Source organism: Nomascus leucogenys, chromosome 15, assembly GCF_006542625.1.
Source record: "Nomascus leucogenys isolate Asia chromosome 15, Asia_NLE_v1, whole genome shotgun sequence".
Lineage (NCBI taxonomy): Eukaryota > Metazoa > Chordata > Mammalia > Primates > Hylobatidae > Nomascus > Nomascus leucogenys.
Window position 1 is genome coordinate 86,482,174 of NC_044395.1, and position 19,226 is coordinate 86,501,399.

Genomic DNA, 19,226 nt, shown 5'->3' on the forward strand with positions numbered 1-19,226 from the left:
CATGTTGCCCTGCGTGGTCTCAAATTCCTCAGCTCAGGCAATTCACCCGCCTTGGCCTCCCAAAGTGCTGGGATTACGAGCATGAGCTACCACGCCCAGCCAACAGTATTAATTTTTAAAAACCTTCAGTTATTTTATTAACATACTTCCCAAATCACAATTTTGAAATATATGAATGAAATAAATGAAAAATATGGTATTAAGGTAAAGCTATTCAGTTGTCTTCCTGTTTAATGCCCAGTATTTCCATATCCAGACAACCAAGCCTGACAAAAATATGTCAAAAACTACTGTTTTTCCATTCATAAATCATTGGATTTTTCTTTGTTCTAAATGAAAGTAAGTAACAACCACATATTGAGGCCCAGTATATGCCCAGTATTGTGTTAAGCATTGTACATAGCAACCCCTCACTATATATCTAACAGTAGCTAACAATATCTATTTACGTTTTACTGTATTCCAGGGAAGTGATAGCTCTTTAACATGTATTATTTCATATACACCTCAGGATAATTATGCAGGGTGGCTATTATTTTTATCATCCCCCCTCATCACATAAAAAGGAAGTGAAATGACAAGGTTGTCACCTGTTCAATGTTCACAGTCAATGAGGGGAAGGGACAGGATTACAATCTGCAGGCCTTCAGGCTCCAGAACCAGCACACTTACCCGACAACAACACTACCTCTTTCATTACCTCTTTTATTCCTAACATTTTTTGTGTATTATTGTGCCCATTATATAGATGCATAAACAAGTTCAGAGATGCAAGTTACATAGCTAGTCAGTAGCACTCAGCAACATTTGAATAGCTTTCCTTCTGTTTTGTCCCACCAACTCTTCCTGCCTTGTGTCTTGTTACTTCTCAAATTCATAAGACTCCCTCAATTCTTCCCTCGTTCTAAATGAGGGCATTCCCCATGGTTTCATGCCTGATCTTCAAGTTTTATTTTTATATAGTTACTTATATTGCTACTATTTCAATTCTCAATTTAAACAACTTTAAAATTATAATTTTAGACAAAATGTCTTTCTACACCCAGAGCTCCAAATGCACAATGAACAATTCCCATCCAAAACCGTATTTGCCACATAAACATGACTAACACTACATCTTTCTTCTAGAATTAGTTCTAATTATCTTTAAGAAATTTCCGTTTTGTTCCCAGTTATTCAGACCTGAAACTTCTTAGACATTCTAACAGCTCCCATATCCGATTATCTGTCACACCTGTCTCTTCCTTCTTTTTGGTCTGCTGCTTTATCCCAAATAATGCTGGGCACATACAAATTATTCTGTAAATTTTTGCTGAATAAATTTATCAATAGGCTCTTACATCAGTCTAAGTTCATATCTCTGTCACTGTACACCAGTAGCACCTCCAAAATTCCCCTAACTACTCTGTCATTCAGTAAGTCCCTGTCTTCAAGACAAAAACCACACTGGTGTCTGATAGCTCTTACATAAATGACTTTTCAATTTCCCCAGGAAAAATACAAAGCCTTCAACCTGACATTTGAGGGTGTCACAATCAGGTTTCAACCAACATCTTCAGGTTTACATGCAGTTATTTCCTTCCACCTTCATGTTCCTCAGGATCTATTTCAAATATCACTTCAAATCAGACATCCCAACTTCAAGAGCTGCAAAGCGATCCTGCTTTTGTGTGTTTGGCTTTGGCAAGAAAGTATAGATATTCTATTTGTACTAGGTAAGTTAACAATGGCTATTGTAATTAATAAACATGAATATCTTGATATCACAGTAAAAGTTTCTTTCTTAGCCAGTTGTTTATACCACCCTGGTATTCTCAACTTTCTCACTTATGCACTTCTCCAGGTTTGATCCCTGCTCCTAATACTCAGGGGAGACAAAAAAACTAATACTATATAAGAATGAATAGACATCCTACAGTACATGACTATGAAGTTTTAAATAAAGCAACAAAAGTATCATGATTATTCATGCTTAGTGACAACAAATTCCATATATAGTGCTCCCTTAATCTTCACCAAAACTCAATGGGTGTTTGTTGTAATTACTATTTTATTTTACAAATAACCCAAGCCTCAGAGAGTTGGAATGGCCTACCTAAATAACTAATATAGCTAGTAAATGATAGCTTTGGTATTTATAATAAGATAATCTATACCTAAGGCTCCTTTCCTTATTAGTGGCACCATACTCTTAAAATAATATAAATAAAACTGACCGTGGAACAATTTCAGACAATAGGATACATAATGAAGTTGTAAAGGCAAAAGGCTTTACCTGCCAAACTTAAAGGCTACTTATTCTATAGTGTCACAAATGCCTCAGAAGTCTCTGGGTAACCACTTCATCATTCTATGAAATTTAAAAGATGTGCAATCATCTGACTCTCAAATCAGTTCCTCACTTAGGATAACACACAACATGGCTGAACACATGATTACAGGGAAACTATGTAGTGGATCATACACAGTGTGGGCCTTAGAATAGTGAAGATCTGCTTCTGAATTTTGACTCTGTATTAGTCTGCTCTTACACTACTAAAAAGAATTACGGAGATGGGTAATTTGCAAAGAAAAAAGGTTTAATTGACTCACAGTTCCACAGGCTTAATAGGAAGCATAACTCAGAGGCCTCAGGAAACTTACAATCATGGTGGAAGGTGAAGGGGAAGCAAGCATGCCTTAGCATGGTGTAGAAGAGAAAGAGACCGAAGTGGGCTGTGCCACACTCTTTCAAACAGCCAGATCTCATGAAAACTCACTATCAGGAGAACAGCAAGGGGACAGTCTACCCTCATGATTCAGTAACCTCCCAGCAAGCCCCTTCCCTGACACGTGGGGATTACAATTTGAGATGAGATTTGGGTGGGGATACAGAGTCAAACTATGTCAGACTATCACTTAACTTGGGCAAGTTATTTACTTAACTTCCTTCTTTGTGCAAATAGAATATGAAGACCTACCTCAAATTGTTATTGTGAGGACAAAATAAATAAAGCAATTAAAGGGTCCTGTAGAATGAGTGCTTGGTACTTAATAGGTTCTTATTAAGCAAAAGGTAATAATATCTTGAATGAAAAATGTTTAAATACTTTCTTACCTTCATACAATTTTTAATGCAAGATTCTAAATTTAACATGGGAAGTCTGAAATTTAGATGGACGATTGTTTGTCAAATCTTGAGTTTGCATGGTTGGTACAGTTCCCTTGCAAAGAACGCGAAAATTGACCTATGCTAAAAACGACCACTTGTCAAGTTGTTATTTGGAAAGCACGGAGAGAGTCATTTAAACAAGCATAGCATTAAAATGCATTATGAAAAAGAGGATGCTGAGTATTGCCAAACTCCAGTAAAATTAACTTCAAGCTTCATTTAAAACGAATGTCTATGTAGGCAGATACTTTAAAAATTATCTTATGCCAAATACTCTAAAAATAAAAATGATAATGAATTTGAAAGTTTTAGGCAGATAATAATGTCATTTGTCTTAATTTAGTTGTTTACTAAAATAAAAGGTTATCTCATCTATGCATATAGTTTGCTTCTCCAGACCCGTTTTCTAACCTTTCTATATTTATTATTTTTATCTCTGAGGTTGCCCCAGTTAGAGAGAAAATGCTGCAATATACTTGACTTTTAAAATATTTAGGATACCTGACCCAAAGAAATTGGCTGAAGTGAAGTAACTATGATTGTTACTTTAGTGCACAATTTAAACTGATCGACCTTTCAAGTAAATGTTAGAGGCACTCATAAGTCACTGGCTTGGAAGGAAACACTTCATCCTCGTGAAGGTCGAGGGCCTGGAATGTTACAGTTAGTTTACCAGATGGCTGAGTTCCACAGAATAAGTTAAAACCCAAGTGTTAGAAATTCCTTTGTAAGTTTATATCCCAGAGTGCCTTGTTAACATACATGTTAATGTTGACCACGCACACAGAATATTATTTCATCGTTCACTACATTTAGCCAAAACAATGATCGTCATCTACACTGCTTCTCTAATCAACACTTAACAAAGAAGACGTAACAGGCAAACGAGCAGTTTTTGTCAGAGGCCTTGTCTAGGCGCCTTAGACACATAAGGGAATGGAATGTCTAGAGGTTTCCCCTCAAAGGTTGCCATTGTCATGGTTAATCTCATCCTCTTCAAACTCTGCTTTGTGATCCAAAATTTTGATCAATCCCTTTCTTCTTTCTATAAGCCATATACAAAGTGCTGTGCCAAGTGCTGCTAGCAGTGTAAGTACAGCTTGGCTTCTCCCCGATAGAGTTCACAGATATTCACTGCAATATTTTATGCAGTTTCCTGCCTTTATTCCCTTGAAACATTGAGCCATGTGTATAAAGAAGCCAGACTTTCATACTGATGATCAGCTACTCAGAGGAGAACTGAGCCCTCCTAGATGAAAGTCAGGACCAACTGTCAGCACATATGAAGCCACCTTGGACTTTCTAGCATAAGGTATTATCCAACAGAACATAACTCCATTACATTCTAGACACGGGTGAAAGCAGCCAATTCAGGTGAAAGCAGCAGAAAATGCTCAACCAAGCCACAAAATAAGAAAAACTAAATTATCATTTTAAGCCATTAGGTTTTAAAGGTAGTTTTGTTATGTAACATAATTGGTAAAATATCACTTTATAATACTTACAATTTGCAATATATAGTATCTTCCGAGTCAGAGATCAGCAAACGTTTTCTGTAAAGGGCCTGACAATAAAAACTTCAGACTTTGAGGGCCATATGGTCTATGTCATACCAACTCAACTCAGCACTTGCAGTGCAAAAGCAGCTATAGATAATGGGTAAATAAACTGCAAATAGTTTTATTGTGATCCAATAAAACTATTTACAAAAGTAGGCAGATGAATGGATTTGGTTTACAGGCATAGTTTTCTGAATCCTGTTCTAAGTTGACAGTCTAGAAGAATGTATTAATTCTCATCTCATAGTATGCGTTCAATTATTAATAGTCTCTTTATTGTCTTTAGAAAATCATGTATGAGAAGAATTCTTGCAGGCTTTGCTCTAAAGAATATCAAGCTGATTCATACCTGTAACTCAACACTTTGGGAGGCCAAGATGGGAGGATAACTCGAGGCCAGGAATTTGAGACCAGCCTGGGCAACACAGTGAGATCCCATCTCTACAAAAAAAAAAAAAAAGAAAGCGATATCAGGACCAACTATGATAGTTAACATCCTCATGTGCAGTGTGGTTGTTGTGCCCAATCCCTATTGACTCTAGTAGAGATGGCACCTAGTTCAAGAGGCTGAAGAAGAGACCCAGAGACAGCAAATGAGACATGGGATTTTATTGGGGGCTTACATACAGGGGAGAGAGTCAAGTGGTGATGGACTGAGCAGGAGAACGACAACCACTTGCAAAAGACGTGCAGTTAAGGTAGCATTCGCACTTAGCACCCATTCCCTAACAACCCACACCTGGCAACTTTGAGGGAGCCCAAAACTCGATGTCTTAATCCCCTATATGGCCTGTGTTCCATGAGACAAGCCAGGGGCTCAGATGTACCTCATAGAAAAGGAACACATCTCCAGGCTGGCCACTCCCAGATTCCTAGCTTGGAGCACACATTCAGGAGACTGCCATACAGGGTCATTCTCAGGGTACGCTTACATTATTGCTATCAGGTGCATTTACCACACACGGGTTAAGCCAGGTCAACATTCTCAATGTGGAATATTGCACAGAACTCAACAAATGTAAATATTTTTCAGTATTTTTTTCTAAAATCATAGTATTGCTATTTAAAATAGAATAACAAAAATTTGAAGACAACAAAAAAATTGAAACAGACTTTTGGCTCTCTTAAAATTAGCAAGAACAAACAAATTAATGTGAATTTAAGAAAAGCATCAAGTGGCCAGGCATAGTAGCTCATGGCTGTAATCCCAGCACTTTGGAAGGCTGAGGCAGGTAGATCACCTGAGGTCAAGTGTTTGAGACCAGCCTGGCCAACATGGTGAAACCCTGTCTCTACTAAAAATACGAAAAAATTAGCTGGGCATGGTGGCACACGCCTGTAGTCCCAGCTACTCAGGAGGCTGAGGTAGGAGAATCACTCGAATCTGGGAGGCAGAGGTTGCAGTGAGCCAAGATGGTGCACTGCACTTCAGCCTGGGTGACAGAGGGAGACTCTGTCTAAAAAAAAATGAAAAGAAAAGAAAAAAAGAAAAAAAAAGAAAAAGCAACAAGCTATTTCAACAGGATGTTTGTATCTGAGGATACAGTAAGGGCATAAATCATATAACCTAGCACCTTGTGTTGATTAATAAAAATGTATGTAAAAGATCCTTTGAGTGAAATCCTATTTACTTCCCTCTTGAAACACCATTTGACATCATTTTTATGTAGCGTTTCTAGATATCATTTTATATTCAAGTTACATATATCAAAGAACAAATCAAAGCAAATAACATCAGAGACACAAACAGGTTTCTCAGTGTAGGGAAAAAAAGGAACTTTAAAGAGACCAGACTGGAAGATACTAAGTGTTTCAATGCTCCTTCTTGCTACTCAAATTCTAAGTGAATTAAACAATTGGCTCTTTCAACAAGTCTCCCCTGTCTTCAAAACAAACAGGTAGCACAGAGAGATCATAACTGTAAAAGACTGAGGCTAGTTGATTTGAATTTAACACTGTTTCTGCAGAGATCACGGCCTAGGGTTTCCAATGGCCTCTCTCTTCGTGTTTGAGTAATTGACACAAATGAAAGTACTTGCAATTTTAACAGTCACCGAGCAATTGATGAAAACTACTTCTCTTTTGCCACCTGCACATGAATAAATGAACCAGTAGAACACAAGAGATAGTTCAAAAACACTGAAGTACATCCAGAAATCTAGAAGATAAAAGTATCTCACATCACTGAGGAAAAATGGGCTTTTTAATAACTTGTAGGCAACCTGATAGAAATTTAGAAGAGGCAATTGAACCAATATGCTGTACAATATACAAAAGTAAATACCAAATGAATTAGAACTCTTAAAAAACTAAAACTAAAATAGAATAAGTTTTGTCGTTGCTAGAAAAAACAAATTATTTTATAATCTGAAGAAAAAACAACTATGATTCAAAAAAATTCAATAAAAGAAATATATAATAAACTCAACTACATTTAAGTACTTAAGCAAGGTGAAAAACCCTGGAGATAATGGCAAAAAATAAATGAAAATTGAGGAAATGTTTCAAAATATATCAATGATACAGGATAATCTCTGTAGCATAAAAAAGTGCATACCAATTAAGGAAAAAAATTAAAAATCAGAGACACAATTTAAATTAAGCAACACTATAAATGATAGTTCACAAAACAGATACAAATGGCCCTTAAACCTATAAAAAGATGCTCATCTTCCCCCATAATAGTAATGCAAATTAAAACTACACTGACATGTCATTTCTCACCCATAACATTAGCAGAGATTCAAAAGCTCAACAAACCTACCCTACAAGTGAGGCTGTCACCGGAGCGAGGGCCTTGAATGTAAGTTGTCCGGGTTCCTGGCGTTTTGAATAAAGAAATGGACAAAACGCACAAAGTAAAAAAGGAACAAAACACAGGAATGAAGCAGTGAAAGCAGGGATTTACTAACACAAGAAAGCACTCCCCAGGGTGGGAATGGGGCTGAGCAAGTGGTTCAAGTGCCCAGTTACAAAGTTTTCTGGGTTTTAAGTACTCCTTTTGAGGTCCCCATTGGTTATCCCTTAACTGGATGAACGATTTGGCCTGTGGCTAATTAAAGGCTGAGGTGAACAGGTGCCCTATGCAGATGAAGGGATGGTGCTTGCTTAGCACGTGGCCAATCTAAGGCACTCTCTCTCTTTTCATCTGAGACATGGTGGAACGGGAAGGGTTGTAGGGAGAGTAGCAGTTGATTTTGCGTTACTAGGCCTGAGAAGATGGGTTTTTTCTTTTTGGTTCAGCTTTAGGAGTTTTGTGTTAATTGGCCTTAGGTTCCCTGCTCCCACACCCAGGTGTTTTCCTTTTGATCCAGCTTTGGGAAATCAGCACAAATTGGCCTCAGATTCTCTGCCCAAAAACCTCAGTGTTTTTCCTTGATTCGGCAAGACTTGGCTTTAAGTTCCCTGCCTTCAGACCCTATTCTGTTGGAAAGCAGGTACTTTTTTGTGTGTTCCTGTTAGGATTACGACCCTACTGGAAAGAAACTTAGCAATATCTAACCAAACTACAAATCAATTTACAATTTACTCCACTATCGCACTACTAGAAATTTACCCTGAAGGCTCATCTGCAGGAGTAAGAAAAAAAATGCATATTCTTATTCCCTGAGGCATTATATATAATAGCAAAATATTGAAAACAAGGTCAATGCCAAATATAGAAGACAGTAAATAAAGTGTAACTTATCCACACATTTAAACAATAGGGAACCATTATCACACAGTTGACAAAAAGAATGAAGATGATCTCTATGACTAATTCGAAGTGATTTCCAAGATGTAAGGTTAAGTGGAAAAAGCCAATTACAAAGCAGTATATATGGTATGCTACCTCTTATGTAAGAAAGAAGGGGAAATAAGAATGGTGTGCGTGTATGTGTATGTAAAAACTAAACATATACATATATGAACTTATGTATGTATACATTCACACATACAGGCGTTTGTGTCTCTCTGTGTGTATATGTATACTTATTTTGCAAAGAGGAACATATGGGAAGATAAAAATGAGTCAAATTAACCACTGACAAGGAGTAGGTAGGATCACAGTGAAAATGATAGACAATATAATTTTCTTAATAGTGTATATTTTGATTTTTGAACATTAATATTTGACATCTTCCCTTCTAAAATAACCAATAGATGGGAAACAATGTATAATTTATAATTAAATATGAACAAATAAATCTAAATATATTTTAAGTTGAAAGCACAAACATACAGAAGGAAGAAATGAAAGATGAGTCAGACAACTTTTGAATTAGTACTGTGACTATATATCCTCAGTGGGATATATTTTAAGGAAAAAATGCAAATAAATCTTAAATTTTAATAGCAGCTTATTTATTGTAATGGTATTAGGACAGTGATTCTGAAACTAATGTGCATTGTAATATTAAGCAAATGATAAAAAAAATTAAAGTTTTGGATAACCAGTGTTCTCTATGTGGAAAAGGAGAAATATATGGAATGGGGAAAGGAGAAGGGCTTTGTGGTATAAGATGAAAACTAGAATGTCATTATGAACTCAAGATTTTCTAAATCTTCTAGCACTGTCGAGGAATGGATAAAAAAATTATGACACACAACCTGTAGGACACACTTGATCTTAGTTTTTAAATCTCCTTCACCACTAAAATAGCCAGGGTTCCTTGTGTTAGCAGTGGCAGAGATCCGAGTTACCCTGAGTTACCAGCGGCATATCCATGTGGGTCTGCAGCAACTTCAGTTCTTGCCTCCTCAGAAGAAAGAATCCCACTGAAGGGCATGAAGCAGAAAAAGAAACCAAGGCAAGTCCAGAGCAGGACTGGAAGTTACTTAGAACAGGAAAGAAAAAGAAAGAACCCTAGAGAGAGATCCAAGTGGGCGTCTGAAGGTCAAAGAGAGAGAAAAAGACGAGTGGGCCATTTAACTTTGATCCTGGGACTTTATATACTCACCTCTTTTCCATGGTTCTTCCCTTAGAGTTGGCCTTTTGCACGCACAGTGCTCTTCTCGCCTTTGGGAATTGAGCATGCACAGTGTATTTAGGAAGTTGTACGTATGCCCATCTGAGGCTTTCTTCTCTTTTCTGGTGGAGTGTACCTGGAAGATCATACTTTGCCATTTTCTCTCTTAATGTGCATGCCCAGGAAGTTGCTTCTCCCTGGGGTGTACCTCTAATTAACACTTTAATGTTAACAGATGTGGACTATCAGGAAATGGCCTTTCCCTGGTACCAGCTGCCAATTTATCACTTTTAGAGGGCAATGTGACAATTGCCATACCATCACCCAACATTTTTTTTCAAGAGACGGAATCTGGTTCTGTCGCCCAGGCTGGAGTGCAGTGGTGCCATCTCAGTTCACTGCAAGCTCCGCCTCCCGGTTCTCGCCATTCTCCTGCCTCAGCCTCCTGAGTAGCTGGGACTACAGGCACCCGCCACCATGCCCGGCTAATTTTTGTATTTTTAGTAGAGACGGGGTTTCACCGTGTTAGCCAGGATGGTCTCGATCTCCTGACCTCGTGATCCGCCTGCCTTGGCCTCCCAAAGTGCTGGGATTACAGGCATGAGCCACAGCGCCCGGCCACCATCACCCAACATTTCTAGTTGGTAGGGGGAGAGCCCTCTCCTGCCCCACTCATGCCTATCTACCTGTAACACTTGGATAAACTGTTAATTCCAGGGCAAATATAGAGAATGTATAAAATGAGACCCTTTGTTGTGGCCAAATGTATGGAAATACTTAAATATGATAAGGACATATCAAAGAACACATAGGACCCAGTTTCAAGGGGCTCCCCTTGTCCACATCTGAGACATTTGAGAACGGATAGAAACAATGATAGTAATGAATTATAACGCAGTGACCCTACAAAGGAGAAAAGAGTCGATGACCACATGGTGATGCAAACAAAGCCAAGGAAAACAAAGAACAGGAATATTGAGAGGGGAATCCAGCCTTCACAAAGAATGCCAACTTTTGATTATAGAAGAAATGATTCAACTCGCAAATCTTCATCTGATGACCTGTAATAGTTTCAGCTAAGTGTTATAAAAAGACATTAAAAATCACTGAGATCAGTCTTCATATTACTTATTAATGACAAGGAAGGATATAAATTTACAACTGAAAAATCTGGAAGAAATTATCTTAATCCAGAAATCAAAGTTACTATCACCAATAATGGTACAAACTGATATCTCAATGCATCACCAATATGCTGAGAATGGCATATCGCCTTATGCAATTCTTACCAAAAACTACTGAACCTAAAACAAATTACAAAGAAATGATCTGATAAGTAAAAATTTACAGACATTTTACAAATTTTCTGTAATCTTCAAAAATATCAGTGTAATGAAAGAAAAAAAGGCAGAAAAACTGTTTTAAAGGAGATTAAACAAAACATGGCAACTAAATGCAATGTGCAACTTGATAAAAAATTTGATGATTGAGGCCGGACGTGGTGGCTCACACCGGTAATCCCAGCACTTTGGGAGGCCAAGGCAGGCGGATCACGAGGTCAGGAGATCCAGAACATCCTGGCTAACACGGTGAAACCCCGTCTCTACTAAAAATACAAAAAAAAATTAGCCGGGTGTGGTGGCGGGTGCCTGTAGTCCCAGCTACTCGGGAGGCTGAGGCAGGAGAATGGCATGAACCCGGGAGGCAGAGCTTGCAGTGAGCCGAGATCCCGCCACTGCACTCCAGCCTGGGCAACAGAGTGAGACTCCATCTCAAAAAAAAAAAAAAAATTGATGATTGAAACAAAACAGTACCAAAGACAGTATCAAGACAATTGGGGGTATTTGCATAAGTTATATACATGTATATATATATATATATATATATATTTTTTTTTTTTTTGCCTTGGAAAAAATTGTATCACTGAGAAGCTTATGACAGTGAAAGAGATCTGATCTAACCTACCCACCTCTTGCCTTTAGCTTTCGAGCTGCCTTAATTATTCCTGGGTTTAGGCTGAGCTAACTTTGGAAGACATTTAGCTTATGGTTTAAATCAGGGATCCTCAACCCCTTGGGCCACAGACCAGTACAACAATTGGGTAATTACATTAGGTAATAGAGTTGTACTGATGTTAAATTTCTTGAATGTAACTGTGTTGAGGCTAAGAAGGCTCCTCCAGAGGAGATACTGGCAAGAATATTTAGGAGTAAAGTGAGTGGTAACTGCAAAATATATCAAATCGTTCATACAGATAACAAAGAAGAGAGATAAATTGTTAATAGTTGATAAATCTATGTGAATTGTGTATGTGTGTTAATTCTATAATTATTGCAATATTTCTATAACTTAATTTTTAATGGGCAAAATGAAAAATATTTCCACTGCCTTAACTACTACCCTTGTCTCTAGACATTTCAGCTCTGGATGTTGCCTTGTTTTCCATTCATAGTGCTGTAGGCAACACTGGCACTTGATTTTGCACTAATACCTGAACTCTAGCATGCATATGAGTCACCAGTAGAATTTGTTTAATGTATAGGGTTTCCTAGGCTCCTGCATAATAAGATTCTAGTATAGTAAGTGCAGGGCACAGCTAAGTATGTGGAACTTCAAGAAGAAAAATACTTGTGTATCTAAGAAATACATTTTAGATGATCTCTCAAAACTGTCTTATATGCTAACCTGAGGAGCTATATTTTGGGATGTTTTCAACTTTTTTTTAAGTGACTGGATTACTTGTCTACCCCAAGTTCTACTAAGGATAAGAACGCTCCAGAATAATACCCATGGTTTATGTTTTGAAATCTCTCAAGGAGCAAAGCTACATGGCAAATAATCCACCAATTCTCCATGAGATTCTGATGTCAGAATCAATAACAGGTGACATTCTATACCCATTAAAATTTCTGGAAATTTCCAGTCAAACAAAGCATGATAATGTTTGAGAAATGTTATAAATCGCAAGAAGACACTTTATTTTTTTAAAATTTTTCCATTTTTTTATTATTTCAACATTTATTTTAGATTCTGGGGTACATGTACAGATTTGTTACGTAGGTATATTGAGTGACGCTGAGGTTTGGTGATGAATGATCGATCCCATCACCAGGTTAGCAAGCATAGTATCCAATAGGTAGTTTTTCAGCCCTCGACCCTCTCCTTCTTTTCTCCCTCTAGTAGTCTCCAGTGTTTATTGCTCCAATCTGTATGTTCATGAGTACCCAATTCTTAGCTCCCATTTATAAATGAGGACATGTGATATTTGGTTTTCTGTTCCAGTTTTCTGTTTCTGTATTAATTTGCTTAGGATAATAGCCTCCAGACGCATCCATGTTGCTGCAAAGGACATGATTTCATTCTTTTTGTGCACAGTATTCCATAGTGTCATGTACCACATTTTCTTTATCCAATCCACTGCTAATGGGCACCTAAGTTGATTCCTTATCTTTGCTATTATGAATAGTATTGTGATGAACATGAGTGCATGTGGCTTTTTGACGTAATGATTTATTTTCCTTTGGGTATATACCCAGTAATGGGATTACTGATCCCATTCGGTGATCAAGTGATAGTTCTGTTTTTGTTTTATTGAGAAATCTCCAAAATGTTTTCCACCATGGCTGAACTAATTTACATTCCCACTGACAGTGTATACATGTTTCCTTTTCTCTACAGCCTTGGTAGCCACTGTTATTTTTTGACGTTTTATTATTAGCCATTCTGACTGGTGTGAGATGTTATCTCATTGTGGTTTTGATTTGCATTTCTCTGATGATTAGTGATGTTGAGCATTTTTTATATATGTTTTTTGGCCACTTGATTGTCTTCTTTTGACAAGTATCTTTTCATGCCTTTTGCTTAACTTTTAATGGGGTTGATTTTTGCTTGTTGAATTAAGTTTCTTATAGATCCAGGAAGTAACTTTAAATTGTATTTTTAGCCACAAAAGATCAATTAAGTCTACAAAATGCAAGTGATTATTTGTTTTAGCCAATAATTTCAAGTTCTCTTCACTGCTCCCATGTAGATTTTTTTATTAATATATGTTATACAACAGTCCTCTTGTTCTATGTAAATCAAGCAAATAAGCATGAACAAATCTATACTTGCAAGGCACGCATAACTTGCAGCCTGGCAGCGTCTGGCTGGATAGACATGCGACTTTTACAGGTGAGAGTTTTCATAGCTATTGTATGCAAGACATCAGCTAGGTGATAGTTCTTCAGAGACCATCTGCAGTGCTCTCACCTGGAGGTTTGCGAAAAATGGAGCATCTGCACAACATCAACATGTGGTAGGCCTGGTGAAAGAAACAGCAAGTAATTCAGCAAGTAAAGGATGTTGATAGTAGAACCCATGGCTGGAAATTTAGGCAGACAGCAGATTATCTGGAATAATAAGTTCCAGCTGGATGAATTTGAACCTTATTCAGGAAGCAATGATGACATTTGAAATCTTCAAACTCAGTCATCATAGAGGGTATGAATGGTATCATTTCTCTAAAAACTAATGACTCTGAATATCTTTTTTATGTACTTATTACGTATCTGTATATCTTCATGGGGAAATGTCAATTCCCATTTTAATTGGATTTTAATCTTTTTATTATTAAGTTTTAAGAGTTCTTTATATATTATGGATTAAATTCTCTTATCAGATGTTTGATTTAAAATATAGCTGTTACTTTAAAGCTAAGAAATGTGTCTGACAGCAAATGGAGGAGTCAGTCACCTAGAGAAGTAATTTGTGGTCAATTGGAACTTGGTTAATATCAGTTATACCTCTTGGATGACTTAGAGTAAATGCTAGAGCAATGCAAAATTAATTGCCAGTATGATAATTTAAGTATAAGTAGGGAACGTTGTTTTCTTTCTAAGACCTAAACCACACAAACTATCTTTCTGTCTAAACCAGAACATTTGTAAACTCTTATATTTCAGAAAGGTGCTTTATTAAAATGACCAGAAAATTAAACATCTGATATTTTAATATTATTGGTAAGTAATTTCCTCAACAAATATTGTTGCCATTTGAAAATCTCAAATATCAACTCCTAAGGCCATTTTCCCCCTCATGAAACATTTGGTTTATCGAGTTCTGAGAAAATATATCAGCTTTTTGAAATACTTTTTTTCTGGCTCCTATTTTGATGATGCCATTGAGTCTGACCTCTACTTATTACAGAAGAATTGATGGGCACATTTGAGGTCTGAGGAATTTCACACAGGCTTTGAGTAATATGTTTTTCACAAAATAGTACCAGTTTAATGTAAGTTTTGGAGAAGGGAATTACCATCCCTGGGCCAAGGGAGTTACCATCACACTATAAGTATAATTGAAATCAAACTCACATTATTTACTCAGAGAGTCAAAATATTTTAGTTAACAAATTTAAAATAAAAATGAGTAAGTATACCTAAAGAAAACATTTTGTCAAAGCCCCATTCTGACCTTTTACATCTCTGAGGAACTATTTCAATGATTAAAAAAAATATTCTCACAGGTGCATTACAGGACTGAGGAACATCAGAAGATAAAGTGCACTGCAGGGACAATAGAGAATTTCCAGCAAGTACAGATTTCAGCTGTTACATACTCAGCAGCTTTCAGAGGGCACCATCTTTACAAAACATTTGGGTTTTTGTAATTCACCAACCTAAATGGATTTCTGAAAACAGCTATTCCATGAAAAGACATATTCCTTTGGTTGAAATAGTAATCACTTACACTTTTAGTGACAGTCTAACCGTATATTCAGTGGTTGCTCTTATGCTGTTTTTGTAATATGTACCAGTACAATCATAATGTTGAGAATTATAGTTACTCTACACAATGTTTTTGAAATAATTACTGAGTTATTTTATATCAGTTATTTACTGAGTATATTTTATATCAGATTTTATATCAGATGTTTTTCTAAGAATTTTTCTCTTATGAAGTCTCTCATGACTGTTACCCTAATTTTACAGATGAGAAAATTCAGGCAAAAAAGGTAAAATTAATTCTCCAAGATCATAGAAAATTAAGTAAATTTGCCAAGATCAGAGCTACAATTTGAACTCTAGAACCCAATACCTTAACTACTAGAATAAACTATACTATACTGTAAATGTTTTATTTCCTGCACGGGGAGTCAATTTGTTTAATTATATTTATTCTAGGATAATAATTTAACTAAAATGAAAATACTAAACTAAGGAGAAACCTACCCTGACTGAATATTTCAAGTATGGGAAATTAGGGCCACTCATCACTCATTCGGCTAATATTTATTTAGTATGTGTGCCAGGACTGTGATTATAGCTCTGAATAAGACAAACTAGAGACAGGCTCTCCAGGGAGCTCAAATTGTAGAACAGGGAGCAATAAAAAAGGAAGCAAGATGTAATTATTTAACTTCAGCACTATGGAGAAAACAAAATAGTTATTATTATGACAGAAAATTCCAGAGCGGAACAGATGATTTGAATTGTGTGTCAGAAAGGTCTTAGTGAAGGTGGCATTTGACTTCAGAACTTGTTTGTGAAAAGGAGGCAGAAGGTCTAATCCGGTGAAAGGAAGAATGTTTTGTGCAGAGAGAACTGCAAACACAGAGGAACAAGGGGTGGGAACTACTGAGGGACAACAGACACTGGAGAATTCTGTGCTAAACTCAGTCACAGAACCACTTTCATGAGGCTGTTTTATTCATAATGACACATGTTGGCCTGGCTTCTTGTCTCAATGTCATGAAGCCACTCCTAAAAGCATAAGTGGAAGATTACCACCTTATGGTCCCACAGAAATTAAAATTTAGGACTTGTAGGGAAATCTCCAATCACCTGGCCAACCTCTTCTTGAAAACCAGTTGAGTGACCTCTGAATTATAAATGAAGGCTCTTTAAAAATTACAATGTATTTTTTTCCTTTTATGAGAACAACTCATTAGCAAGTAAATAGTTAAACAGTATCTCTATATATTTCTGAACATAAAAACAGGCTAACATTAAATAAGTTTATATGTCTTTTTACTCTGCTCTACATTTTTCTTTTTCTCATCTACCAATTTGTAATACAGTATGTAATTAACATGTTTATAATATTTATAGTTTATGAATTGATTCATTGTAAAATATAAGCTTTACAAGTACTGAGCACTTGGTCTGTTTTTTTTCAATGATGTAGAACACTGAACAATGTTTAGCTCATACTAGATAGGAAGTAGTGAATGAATGAATGAATGAATCAATGAATGAATGCATACATAATTGTGCTCAATAACTACAAATTTTAAATAAAGATATTTTGTTTGGCCATTGGCCAGAGCAGCCTAAGACTGGACCGAGTCATCTCAACTTATTTTCAGCCTTATCCATGTATAATTTGAGTCAAGATCTAACTCTGAACACTAAAAAGTTATACTATGTAAATATTTTGTTAATAATTTTTAGCATTGAAAGAGGTACTTTTACTTTCCATGAATCTATAAAAGCTACACAGTCAAATGGACAAGTTTTATATTTTTATTATCACATTTCCTCTTTGGGACTAGAACATGCCTGTAGGAATTCAGTCTTCAAAAAAGCAAGTTTAATTGGACTGAATGCAGGCATAAAATTAAATTGTCTTCCCTTAGTGTTTGAATTCATAACCACATGCAAATAATTTCATACACAATACCCAAGAGGTTCTTCTATTGAAGGAGATAAACATTTTCCCAGAAACTCTAAACTGTTTATATGTGGAAACCTTGGTGTATACAGTTAATACACAGTTTACATAACTGTTCATATAAACTGTTCAGCTCTTGACTTCAGAATCATTCACTAGAAAAGAAATATTTATTATAGAATCACAGAAATAACTACTAATATTTGAAATTAAAAATACATTCATTTAAAAATTATAGAATTTCTAAGTAAAGAGGAATTACTAAAGGGAAAGGTACTAAGCCCCCAAATTATAGAATAAGGTTGGAAATAGAGACTAATACCTTAAATTTATGCATTTTGGTATTTTTTTCTTTTCATATTTACTTTTCAAAAAATATTTTTTCATGAAGAAATTTACACAATACTGAAAAATATTAAGAATAAAAACACTTTAGCTCAAGACAAGATCCAGAGATAAACATCATCATTTTCAAGTGCATCTTCAGTGGCTCATGCAATTTTGAAAACAAGGAAAGTCTTCAAAATTGTTAATCTGTTTTAGTGAAGTTTTTAAAAGTAATAATTCTTTAAAATCTAAGTATTATTATTGTCGACCTTATTTTAAGTGCAGAGTATTTAAATAAAATAATATTTAAACCTTGCCTAATAAAAACCCAAGCATTCTTACAAACAAAAGAAAAAATCCAATCAATAGTCACCTGATTAATGAAAGTGTATCTGAATCTCACTTAAAAAAATAACACAAGGCAAGTTTTATACCAACTGAGGCCAAACCTAAAATAATCAAAATAATCTGAGGGAGGGAAAGGACATGCATTGACATTTATTCTGATCTACATGCACCAAGTAGAGATTTTACGTCTGATTGCCTAGATCTTTCCATCGTTGTCTTCCCTACCCTCATTCAACCTCAAACAATACTTCAAGGAAAATATATAATTTTGTTGAAGAAACTCACACTCAGAAATGATAAACAAATTTCCATAGCTAGTAAGTGACAAATGTGAAATTAAAACGCACTTCTTCTGGACTTTAAATTCTACTACCATCCTTCACTGGGAATTGTGAGGAGGAAGGAGAGCACCCAGACAGAGAAGTGAGAGAACTTCAATTAAATACTGGAACAACTGGCTGGGCACAGTGGCTCACACCTGGAATCCCAGCACTTTGGGAGGCTGAGTCGGGTGGATCCCTTGAGGTCAGGAGTTCGAGACCAGCATGGCCAACATGGTGAAACTCATGTCTACTAAAAAATACAAAAACTGGTCAGGCACGGCGGCACATGTCTGCAATCTCAAGTACTCTGGAGACTGAGACAGGAGAATCACTTGAACCAAGCAGGCAGAGGTGGCAGTGAGCCAAGATGGCACCACTGCACTGCAGCCTGGGTGATAGAGCAAGATTCCATTAAAAAAAAAAAGTATTTGAACAACAAATTTTTGATTGAATAATTTTTTTGTTCCAATCTTATATAATCGGTTGCAAATGTATCATCCCGTGTTTTATTAATTAAATTGTGTATTTATTAATACAAATTGTGTTCTAACTCTATGAGAGCAGATACAGTGACATCCTCTGTGTTATTTGGTACTCTCTGATCCAATTCTCAAAGGATACAATACTCTCATAGACCCTGATAACCTGAGGTAATTCTTTCAGGCTTTGTCTTTATCAAGTAACATTTATGATTATTCCTGCCATCCTCACTCAACTGTATGAGAAAACAATGACTATCAGCCCTATTTGCAGTTGAGAAAACTAGTTATCAGAGAAAAATAATGTAACCATGGCTGCATAGAGCTAATTACAAATGTGATCACGTGTCTGCCCTTTGCTCCCCAAATTGTGACAGTGTCCCTCATCCTTAACCTCAATTTTCTGAAGTTGTAGGAATAAATATGATGCAAAAACT